Here is a 12,654-nt window from a genome sequence, read left to right on the forward strand (position 1 = left end):
TAAGTTCATTCTGTCTGTGACGCTGATTTGTTCATTATCATCCATTTCCGTCGATGCCTATGTGGATTCAGGCGCTGCCCTGAGTCTTATGGATTGGTCATTTGCCAATCGCTGTGGGTTTAGTCTGGAACCTCTGGAAGTTCCTATTCCTTTGAAAGGAATTGACTCTACACCTTTGGCTATGAATAAACCTCAGTACTGGACACAAGTGACCATGCGTATGACTCCCGTTCATCAGGAGGTGATTCGCTTCCTGGTACTGTATAATTTACATGATGTCTTAGTGCTTGGTCTGCCATGGTTACAAACTCATAACCCAGTTCTTGACTGGAAAACAATGTCTGTGTTAAGCTGGGGATGTCAGGGGGTTCATGATGATGCATCTCCGATTTCTATCGCTTCATCTACTCCTTCTGAGGTTCCGGTATTTCTGTCTGATTATCGGGAGGTTTTTGAGGAGCCTAAGCTCAGTTCGCTTCCTCCTCACAGGGATTGCGATTGTGCTATAGATTTGATTCCTGGCAGTAAATTCCCTAAAGGTCGTTTGTTCAATCTGTCAGTGCCAGAGCATACTGCTATGCGGAATTATGTTAAGGAGTCCTTGGAAAAGGGACATGTCCGTCATCTTCGTCCCCTTTGGGAGCAGGATTTTTTTTTGTGGCCAAAAAAGATGGTTCCTTGAGGCCTTGCATAGATTATCGTCTTTTGAATAAGATTACAGTCAAATATCAGTATCCTTTGCCATTGTTGACTGATTTGTTCACTCGCATTAAGGGGGCTAAATGGTTCACTAAGATTGATCTTCGGGGTGCGTATAATCTTGTGCGGATAAGGCAGGGTGATGAGTGGAAAACCGCATTTAATACGCCTGAGGGCCATTTCGAGTATTTGGTGATGCCTTTTGGACTTTCTAATGCTCCTTCTGTCTTCCAGTCTTTTATGCACGATATTTTCCGTGAATATCTGGATAAATTTATTATCGTGTATTTGGATGATGTTTTGGTTTTTTCTGATGACTGGGAGTCTCATGTTCAGCAAGTCAGGAAGGTGTTTCAGGTTCTGCGGGCCAATTCTTTGTTTGTAAAAGGTTCTAAATGTCTCTTTGGAGTCCAGAAGATTTCTTTTTTGGGGTATATTTTTTCCCCTTCTACTATTGAGATGGATCCCGTCAAGGTTCAGGCTATTTGTGACTGGACGCAGCCTACATCTCTTAAGAGTCTACAGAAGTTCTTAGGCTTTGCTAATTTTTATCGTCGCTTCATAACTAATTTTTCTAGTGTTGTTAAGCCTTTGACGGATTTGACTAAAAAGGGTGCTGATGTTACTGATTGGTCTCCTGCGGCTGTGGAGGCCTTTCAGGAACTTAAGCGCCGGTTTTCTTCGGCTCCTGTGTTGCGTCAGCCAGATACGTCGCTTCCTTTTCAGGTTGAGGTTGATGCTTCCGAGATCGGAGCGGGGGCGGTTTTGTCACAGAGAAGCTCTGATGGCTCAGTGATGAAGCCATGTGCGTTCTTTTCTAGAAAATTTTCGCCCGCTGAGCGGAATTATGATGTTGGTAATCGGGAGCTTTTGGCCATGAAGTGGGCATTTGAGGAGTGGCGTCATTGGCTTGAGGGTGCTAGACATCGTGTGGTGGTCTTGACTGATCACAAAAATCTGATGTACCTTGAGTCTGCCAAGCGTCTGAATCCTAGACAGGCTCGTTGGTCACTGTTTTTCTCCCGTTTCAATTTTGTGGTTTCGTACCTGCCAGGTTCAAAGAATGTGAAGGCGGATGCTCTTTCTAGGAGTTTTGTGCCTGACTCCCCTGGAAATTCTGAGCCCACTGGTATCCTTAGGGATGGGGTGATTTTGTCGGCTGTCTCCCCAGACTTGCGACGTGCTTTGCAGGAGTTTCAGGCGGATAAACCTGATCCTTGTCTGCCGGAAAGACTGTTTGTTCCGGATAATTGGACCAGTAGAGTCATCTCCGAGGTCCATTCTTCTGTGTTGGCAGGTCATCCTGGAATATTTGGTACTAGAGACTTGGTGGCCAGGTCTTTTTGGTGGCCTTCCTTGTCGAGGGATGTGCGTTCTTTCGTGCAGTCTTGTGGAGTTTGCGCTCGGGCTAAGCCTTGCTGTTCTCGGGCCAGTGGATTGTTGTCTCCTTTGCCTATCCCGAAGAGACCTTGGACGCACATTTCCATGGACTTTATTTCGGATCTCCTTGTCTCTCAAAAAATGTCCGTCATATGGGTTGTGTGTGACCGCTTTTCTAAGATGGTTCATCTGGTACCCTTGCCTAAGTGACCTTCCTCCTCTGAGTTGGTCCCTTTGTTTTTTCAAAACGTGGTCCATTTGCATGGCATTCCGGAGAACATCGTTTCTGACAGGGGATCCCAGTTTGTGTCTAGATTTTGGCGGACGTTCTGTGCTAAGATGGGCATTGATTTGTCCTTTTCGTCTGCATTCCATCCCCAGACGAATGGCCAGACGGAACGAACTAATCAGACTTTAGAAACTTATTTAAGGTGTTTTGTTTCTGCTGATCAAGATGACTGGGTTTCCTTTTTGCCGCTTGCCGAGTTTGCACTTAATAATCGGGCTAGTTCTGCTACCTTGGTTTCTCCTTTCTCTTGTAATTCGGGGTTTCATCCTCGTTTTTCCTCTGGTCAGGTGGAGCCTTCTGATTGTCCTGGAGTGGACATGGTGGTGGATAGGTTGCATCGGATTTAGAGTCATGTGGTGGACAATTTGAAGTTTTCCCAGGAGAGGGCTCAGCAGTTTGCTAATCGCCATCGCCGCGTGGGTCCTCGACTTCTTGTTGGGGACTTGGTGTGGTTGTCTTCTCGTTTTGTTCCTATGAAGTTCTCTTCTCCTAAGTTCAAGCCTCGGTTCATCGGTCCCTATAGGATCTTGGAAATTCTTAACCCTGTGTCGTTTTGTTTGGATCTCCCGGCATCGTTTGCTATTCATAATGTGTTCCATCGGTCGTTGTTGCGGAAGTATGAGGTACCTGTTGTTCCTTCGCTTGAGCCTCCTGCTCCGGTGCTGGTGGAGGGTGAATTGGAGTATGTTGTGGAGAAGATCTTGGATTCTCGTGTTTCCATACGGAAACTCCAGTATTTGGTCAAGTGGAAGGGTTATGGTCAGGAGGATAATTCTTGGGTGATTGCCTCTGATGTTCATGCTGCCGATTTGGTCCGTGCTTTTCATAGGGCTCATCCTGGTCGCCCTGGTGGTTCTCGTGAGGGTTCGGTGACCCCTCCTCAAGGGGGGGGTACTGTTGTGAGTTCGGTTTTTGGGCTCAATCTGGTGGTTACTGATGGTACTGGGTGACTTGTGTTCTCTGCGGTCTCTGGTCTCCACCTGTTCCATCAGGTTATGGGAGTTTCCTATTTAACCTGGCTTTTTTTGTCATTTCCTCGCTGGCTATCAATGTAATCAGCGTGTCTTTTTACCTCTGCTCCCTGCGTCTGTTATCTTCAGGACAAGCTAAGTTTTGATTTTCCTGTTCCACGTTTTGCTTAATTTTTGTCTTAGTCCAGCTTGCAGATATGTGATTCCTTGCTGCTGGTTGCTCTAGTGGGCTGAAATTACTCCTTATGTTCCATGAGTTGGCACATGATTTCAAGTAATTTCAGGATGGTTTTTTGAAGGGTTTTTCGCTGACCGCGCAGTTCACTTTTGTATCCTCTGCTATCTAGCTTTAGCGGGCCTCATTTTTGCTGATTCTATTTTCATAACTACGTATGTGCTTTCCTCTCATTTCACCGTTATTACATGTGGGGGGCTGCTATTTCTGTGGGGTGTTTCTCTGGAGGCAAGTGAGGTCTGTGTTTCTTCTGATAGGGAAAGTTAATCCTTCGGCTGGCGCGAGACGTCTAGGAATCATCGTAGGCACGTTCCCCGGCTACTGCTAGTTGTGTGTTTAGGTTCAGGATCGCGGTCAGCTCAGGTTCCATCTCCTTAGAGCTTGTTTTGTTTTTGTGCTTGTCCTTTTGTGATCCCCTGCCATTGGGATCATGACAGTAGGCACTGTAGAGTCTCATACTATGAAACGGGCACTATAGAAGCATCATATTGTGTCGGGGGCCTTGTGGCAACATGATATGTTCACATAAAGTGAGGGCATCCTACTTTGCTGGGGCTACTGTGAGGGTCATCATATTTTGTATGTTGATGGTATTATGTTTATCATGGAGAGTTTACTGGAATTCAACATAGAAGTATCATTGATTGTGAGGGTTATTTTTGTTCACATCATGCTCTTTGAGGACCATAAAATGAGTATCATAGTGTGTGTAAACAGTATGGGGCATTAATAGGGACAATATTGTTGCGTAAAGCTGCTTTCACACTTGCGTTTTCTGGTTTCCGTCGTCGTGCAGTGAAATGACGTATCGACAGACGTCATGAAAATAGTGAAAAACATGTGTGACGGATCCAGTGAAATGACGGATGCGTCGTTTGTGTTGTTTCCATTTGTCAATGGAAAAATTTCCGGGGAGAGAGAGAGAGAAAGAGAGAGAGAGAGAGCGAACTGGATCTGTCGCTGGATTCCTGTGTGTGGCGGTCAGCGACGGATTCTGCGTCCATAGGCTTCCATTGTAGCCGACGGGCAGCGCAGGATGCGTCACTGACCGATTTTCCGACGTGCACAAAAAAAGTTCCTATGAACGTTTTCTCTGCACGACGAACCAGTATTTTACGACAGATCCAGTGCAAGACGGATGAGACGGATGTCCATCCGTCACAATCTGTCGCTAATATAAGTCTAGTATTACAAAAAATGATGCATTGTGACGGATTAAAAAAACACGCAAGTGTGAAAGTAGCCTAAGTGTTGCAATATTTGTCCCCCTCGCTGTCTTTAAAAGTTGGGAGGTGTCCCTGTCTGTGCCTGTGCCTATGGGCAATGACCCCACCAAATATTTTTTTGAGAGGATGGATGTAGGCCCAATTTGGACATTTTCTGTGAGGCCCCATGATTTCAATTTACGCCCCAGCGCCCTAACAGTTGTTTGTCTTAATAATTGAGAGTTCTTCTGTTTCGTGTACAATTTGTAAAGATAAGCAGAATATTAAACACATTTCCAAGGCAGATGCTTTCCTCTTAATTATTTAGAGCAATTTACATAAGTATTTTATAATGACAGTACTCAGTGCTTGTAGTGTTGCAGAGGTGTTTTAGATTGGTAATTCCTAAAATAATCTGGTTTGATAGGTACACTTAAGCATGAGTTAACTCTTTGCTATAAAATTGTTAGCATTTTCATAAAACTCTCTAAAAATAATATAGTATTAAATCAGCGCAAACTAAGATTTCAGAGCTTACTATGTGACTTAAAAACCATGTCATTTGTTACCATGTCACAATTTCTTTCCTCTGCAGCATGTTGCAACACGTAACCTTTTTTGCAGCATATTCCATGTGACTTAGGCTACTTTCACACTGGCGTTTTTTGCCAGACGTGGCAATGCGTCGTTTATGGCAAAAACGCATCCTGCAAAGTTGTTTGCAGGATGCGTTTTTGCCCCATAGATTAACATTAGCGACGCATTGCGACGCTTTGCCACACGTCGCAACCGTCGTGCGCCGTGTTGTGGCGGCCCGCGGCGAGCAAAATACGTCACATGTAACGTTTTTTGCTCCTGACGGACAGCTTTTTCCGACCGCACATGCGCGGCCGGAACTCTGCCCCCACCTCCCCGCACCTCACAATGGGGCAGCGGATGCGCCGGAGAAATGCATCCGCTGCACCCATTGTGCAGTGCGTCAAACGCTAGCGTCGGAATCTCTGCCCGACGCATTGCGACGGGGAGATTCCGACGCTAGTGTGAAAGTAGCCTTAACTCTTAATTGCAGCGTAGTGCACTTGATGTGACTTGTCTTGCAGAATGTTACACCTCATGTCACTTATCCTGTAGCAGATTGCAACCCAAGTCACTTGTCTTACAGTGCATTGCATCTCATGTAATTTGTCTTGCAAGCTATTGTACCTCATGTCATTAGTCCCCAGAATCTACTTACAGTATATGCTAATTGGTATAAAACCGTTGCTCTTGTAGTAATGTAGCATAAATCATTTGTCTTAGGATAATTATATTAAAATGATGAAATACTTCTCACTCTGACGAGTGCTACATGGTCTATGTGAGCAGAAATAATTGCTTCCTATAGTGTGGCCATTGGCAGTACAATACAAAGCCAAAGGTTTTGGCTGAACATGCTGGCACTCTGCCGACCTCGACTGATTAAAGAGGTTAGAAATACTACTCAGTTCATGTGCACTGATATTTTGCTTTCTTTTTTTTACTACTGAAATAAACTAACCTTTTCTAGAGGTAACTCTATTCACAAGAATAATGATTGACTAATTCACTCTCATCTTTTTGCTCAAATTGTGACTATTTTTTTAATCTAACCACACAATGAGAACTCTTATAACATCACAAATAAGTTACAACCAAAAAGAAATAGTGTGCAGGACTAATAAAACAAAATATACAGTTTTATTCATATGTATTAAAACATGATTTAAAGTTAAACACATACACAGATAAGACAAGTCGATGAATCAAATAGGACTGAGTCAATAAATCAATTAAATTAAAAATAAGTATTAATTTTTGAGTTATAAATCCATTGAATTACCAGACTGGAGCACCGGAATCAACACAATCAATTTGCTAAGTGGAAAGAGAAAGATGAAAAATGCCCCCTAGGAAAAACAATAGTCCTACAAATGAAAAGGTAATTAAACAATAATATCCCGAAGTATAAAAATATGGTTCACCCTTCAACCCAATGCGCTTTACACACACGGATTTGCCAGGGTTCGCTAATGAATAATGTCACAGGACATTTATTCATCCTTCAACCAATTGGAAGGGCAAAAAAGTAGCTGGTTATATCACACAGTTGACATTACATAAGATGCAGATACCGAAATAGAACATAGTAAGTATGCACAACGTTCCAAATTACTCTGCATATTGGATTTAAGTATCATAAAGATGTAATTTTTGGCTTTTCAAATAAAATCATGGATGGTTCGTAACTCATGGCTCTTTGGATCGCTGAAATCAATCTCAAACAGCTGTGATAATTATTTTGCCAGGTAAGCCCGATTAATTAATATTAAGCAGGCCACTGGCTACAAGCAATATGAGAAAAAAGGATCTCTCTAATGCCGAAAAGGATCAAATACTGAAATGCCTTGGATTAGGTATGAAAACATTAGACATTTCACATAAAAGAGTGATCATTGTACTCTGAAGAGATTTGTGGCTGCTATGGAACAAAGACAGGTTCATACAGATAAAGGCATAATGAGGAAGATTTCTGCCAGACAAATTGATTGGATTAAGAGAGCAGCTGCTAATATGCCATTATAAAACAGCAAACAGGTATATGAAGCTGCTGGTGCATACAGTGACTTTCTATAGTACCGGTATCAATCCCTTTGTCAGAAGTTATAATAACGTATAACCAGAGACTGCCATAGTAGTAGAGTGAACCTGAAGATTCTTTGTACATTTGTTATTCTATATTTTATGCTGTAATTATCCTGTTTAGCCTTAATTCCTGTTGCTATAGTCAGCACAATTCCCACCATATCAGGAAAATAGTTTCAGTGGTTGCTTCCACCTTGTGCTTTGTCTTTGCATTGCATCTGGTCATCCACTCACAAATGTACAATCTCATACTGCAAACAATACCTCTGAGTCATTGACTACTATGGCATAAAAGAGAAGAAACTCATGCTGTGGCCACAATCCTCCCCTGACCTCAAACATATTGGAACCTTTAGATTATCATCAAACAAAATATCCATGATGGTGTGAATTAGTTTACATCAAAACAGGACCTCTGGGAGGCTATTCTGACATTCTGCAAAGAAATTCAAGCAGAAACTATCCAAAAAGTCACAAGTTCAATGGATGCAAGAATTGTGAAGGTGATATAAAAGAAGGGGTTCTTATGCTACCATGTCACTAGACCCGTCAAAATGTTTTTGATTTAAAAAGCTTTTGATTTTCACCTAGACTGCACTCAGCCGCATCTACTCCATACCTGGCCCTTACAAATTTCCTTGATAATAACTGTTGTTGGTCAAAACTTTGAACCATTTCTTGATGGATCAAAATAAAACAATATTCACTTTTTGCATCAAGAAGTTCTTTCTCATCATTTTCGGTGCAGAGGTTTTTGTCTACATTAAGCCAAGACTGTGATCCTTTTCTCAAATAAGTACACTTCAAGAGCAGTAATGCTGGTCTTTCCTCTACAAATCATAAACCAACACCTTGCTCAGCAAAGTGATAATGGTCATTTATTTGCTCATATAGAGCCTTGAGTCTTGAAAATACTCTGACCCTAATTAATCAAAGCTTTTTTGCCAGGATTCTGGCATAAAAATCTTTGAAAAGTTGCAAAACTTTTGCTCAAGGCGAATTGCACAAAAATGTTGTGACTATTGGCATCTTCATGCCAGTTTTGCCCAACTCTGCCAATACAGGCATAGCAGGGGTAGGATTGATGCATGGCATGGCGACTCCCACATGTCCAATTCATAAGCAAGCAGTACCTTTTACTACATCAAAAATATTACTCCAGTTCCTGACTTTAGTAAGATTGTGGCGGGGCATACGCCGCTTTGTCACCTCACCTGATTTACTAAGAGGCGTATGCCTCTAAATAACTCAGGAGCCTCATACTCCCCTCTGTCCTGTCATGAAGTCTGGTGTGAAAATCATTTGTTTTGATGAATAGGGTCCTCGAGGGAAATTTAGGAATCATTGCGTTTTTGAGATGTAAGCCTAGAAAAGCAGGCTCCAGCATGTATAGTGCTGAGATAGTTAATAGGCGGTGTCATGGATGGGTTTACGAGCAGTCAGAGAGATGGAGGGGGACTGACTGCTCATGTATACCCACATCCCCACGGGACATGGAGCAGCAGATAAAGAGATGAGCAATTGTCTCATTCAGGTTCTGTGACTGAAGGTGTGCAGAACTCCAGTGTTGTTTGACTTTGCTAAGGACTAAAGAGCTGGACAGTAAGGGTACCGTCACACAGTGAAATTTTGATCGCTACGACGGCACGATTCGTGACGTTCGAGCGATATATCTGTGACGTTCGAGCGATATCGCAATGTCTGACACGCTCCTGCGATCAGGGACCCCGCTGAGAATCGTACGTCGTAGCAGATCGTTTGAAACTTTCTTTCGTCGTCTAGTGTCCCGCTGTGGCGGCATGATTGCATGGTGTAACATATATCGTATACGATGTGCGCATAGTAACCAACGGCTTCTACATCGCACATACGTCATGAAATTATCGCTCCAGCGTCGTAGATTGCAAAGTGTGACAGCAGTCTACGACGCTGGAGCGATATTGTTACGACGCTGGAGCGTCACGGATCGTACCGTCGTAGCGATGAAAATTGCACTGTGTGACGGTACCCTAATCCAAGTAGGCAAACACCCACTACTGTACGGACTATTGACTTTATGCTTTCACTTTGCTTTACTGAAACCACTTTCCGTGCCTACCTTGAAATGCAACTGAGTAGAAACCCTTCAGGGTCTATATCCTGTATCTGTGACCAGATTTTACAATCTAAACTAGAAGCATTATTGTAACATCTCTTATTTTTGATCGAATTTGTGGACTTTGAAAATCCACATCACAATGGTAGTTTATCTTTGATAATAAGGTAAGTATTCAAGTCCATCTAGATCCTCATCAGATATCAGAGATCTCTATGATATATATGCTGTTTTTATTGTGAAATCAGGTGAAAGATCTGCTTTAAAAACTGTGTACTACACATCTTCCCATATGTGACCGTGTAATGACCAGAGGTCCTAAGAAGATCCAGTGAGTCATAAACTGAGACAGAGGCAGAAATAGCAACACTTTCTTTTACTGGGATAGGAGTTGGAGTGAAATTCAATATTCTATTAAACAAACTGAGACTCCCTTATTATTTAGTAAAGAATAGTAATAACGGTCCTAAGAGCGCTGGAAATGAGACCAAAACAAGGATTTTAGTGTTGAACCACTAAAATCCTTGTTTTTGTTTCATTTCCAGCGCTCCTAGGACCGTTATTACTATTCTTTACTGCATTTTGTATCCTCCTAGAAGGTTAACGGCTGGAGCTGCGGTGGACCTTTTGCTTTAAATTTTAACTGTGACCCTCACAGCGCTCCCTAGTGACCGCTTTCTTTTCCCTTGAATTCCCTTATTATTTACACTCATTCAGCCAGAGCTGACATCCATGTGCCAATCTCAAAGTTCCTGCTTTGAGTGTGTTACACTGAGGTTTAGAATAAATTTTCCTGTCCAAAAGGTCAAACAAGGTACTAAGAAAACAAGTGTAAATCAGATAAGGTGGCATTATAGAACCCCCTGGGATGGCACACTGAGTATAAACCGTTGAAAACCCACAATAGCAATACATATACTGTAAATATAACAGAAGTTCTTAAACACTAAATCTGGTGATACCCAGGTATCTATTACTACGGTACTGTTAAGCTGAGTTGAGTCTCTGCTCAGGAATAGGCAAAGCAATAACAAAACCCAGCACTCAACTTAGTTGTGAGAAGAAAAACGGGTGATTTATTGTATCCCAAGCAAAACGTTTCGGTCACACATGGGACCTTCGTCAGTAACTGAAAAGTATATATATCAAAACAGTACATAAAGTCAGGATAACAAAATCATAAATAATAAATAATAAGCAAAGTATATACACAACATCAACATGTACAGTTGTACATGTACATGGCAAAAGAGAGAACTTTCTGAGGTGCGCATATGGTAACAGAGAATTGCAAAACTATAGTGGCACAGTGAGTAAGAAGGAGGGTAAAGAAAGGTACATACCAAGAACTGGAATGGAGGTGAATGCTAGTGGCTATATATGCTGCCTAAAAATACAAGTAAAAACATGGCAAGACCGGTCAGATCCGGGGTTGTGAGAAAATAGAACACGTGAGAAGCATGTTAATGTAAGCCTACCAATAATTTCCTGAGTGCAGCGCCAATTTAAATGAGAGTCTCCTGATGCAGCCTAAAGAAGATAGGGCAGTGACTCCTCACTCATACAGCGGTGGACACCGCGGAATCAGCCATCTATAAGGTAATACTATCTGAGACATTGCACCTTCTTGGCCCCATACACTCATTATGGTACTGATTATGGTACTTATATCACTGCCCTATCTTCTTTAGGCTGCATCAGGAGACTCTCATTTAAATTGGCGCTGCACTCAGGAAATTATTGGTTCACCCACTTACAACATCAAACTGATATGTCAGTTTTTTCTTTGTCCTCCCATTTCCTTAAAGGGAATCTGTGAGCAGTATTGATGAGCGAATATACTCGTTACTCGAGATTTCTCGAGCATGCTTGGGGGTCCTCCGAGTATTTTTTAGTGCTCGGAAATTTAGTTTTTCTTGCCGCAGCTAAATGATTTACATCTGTTAGCCAGCATAAGTACAGCTAGCAAGCAACCAGGCAACCCCCACATGTACTTATGCTGGCTAACAGATGTAAATGGCCGTGAGGTCACAAGATGGCCGTGAGGTCCTTCAGGGAAGGTGGCATGCGAGCACCTGCTAAAAGCAGGAGCTGACACTTCTCCTTCCCTGCCTTTCAAAGGCTGCTCTGATGCTCTGGGACAATGTAAAGAAGTCAAAAAAATATTAAAAAGTGCAAAAATGAAATTAAAAAAAATCCCCAAATAAAGAACAAAAAAAAGAAAAAATATTATTCCAACATATACATTTATCTATGTTAAAAAAAAGTACACATATTTGGTATCACCTCATTCGGAGCAACCAGCTCTATAAAACTTTCCAACTAGTTAACCACGTCAGTGAACACTAAAAATATAAAACACGAAGCAAAAAACAATGCTTTATCATCATACCGCCGAACAAAAAGTGCAATTAAACACGATCAAAAAGACAAATGTAAATAAAAATGGTCCTGCTGAAAATGGCATCTTGTCCAACAAACATTAAGCTTTCCTACAGTGCCATCAACGGAAAAATAAAAAAGACATAGCTCTCGGAGTAAAGCGATGCAAAAATAATTATTTTTTTCTATAAAATAGTTTTCATTGTGTAAAAGCGCAAAAACATAAAAAAGATATAAATGGGCTATTGCTTTAATCACACTAACCCAAAGAACAAAGCTGTCTTACCAATTTTCCACATGGTATAATGCCCCATCTAAAAAAAAAAACAATTCCTGAATTGCTGTTTTTTCTTCATTCTACCTACCATAAATCAGAATGGAAAATGTCCAAAGAATGTCATGTGCCCAAAAATGGTAGCAATAAAATGTCAACTCATCCTGCAGAAACAAGCCCTCACATAACTCTGTCAGGTGAAATATAGAAAAAGCATAGCTGTCTAAATATGGGGATGCAAAAACTAGCCTTTTCAATAAAAAACGTCTTTTAGTGTGTGACAGCAGCCAAGCATAAAAACCTGATATAAATCTGATATCGCTGTAATTGCACCGACCCGAAGAATAAAGTTGTCTAATCACTTATACTAGGAACTGCGTAAAACTTGAATAAAGCCAATTTTTCACTTGCTGATGATTTGGTCATTCTGCTTCCCAAAGATCCCAGTAAGGCTCAGTGCACA

Source organism: Ranitomeya imitator, chromosome 3 (genome assembly GCF_032444005.1).
Source record: "Ranitomeya imitator isolate aRanImi1 chromosome 3, aRanImi1.pri, whole genome shotgun sequence".
Lineage (NCBI taxonomy): Eukaryota > Metazoa > Chordata > Amphibia > Anura > Dendrobatidae > Ranitomeya > Ranitomeya imitator.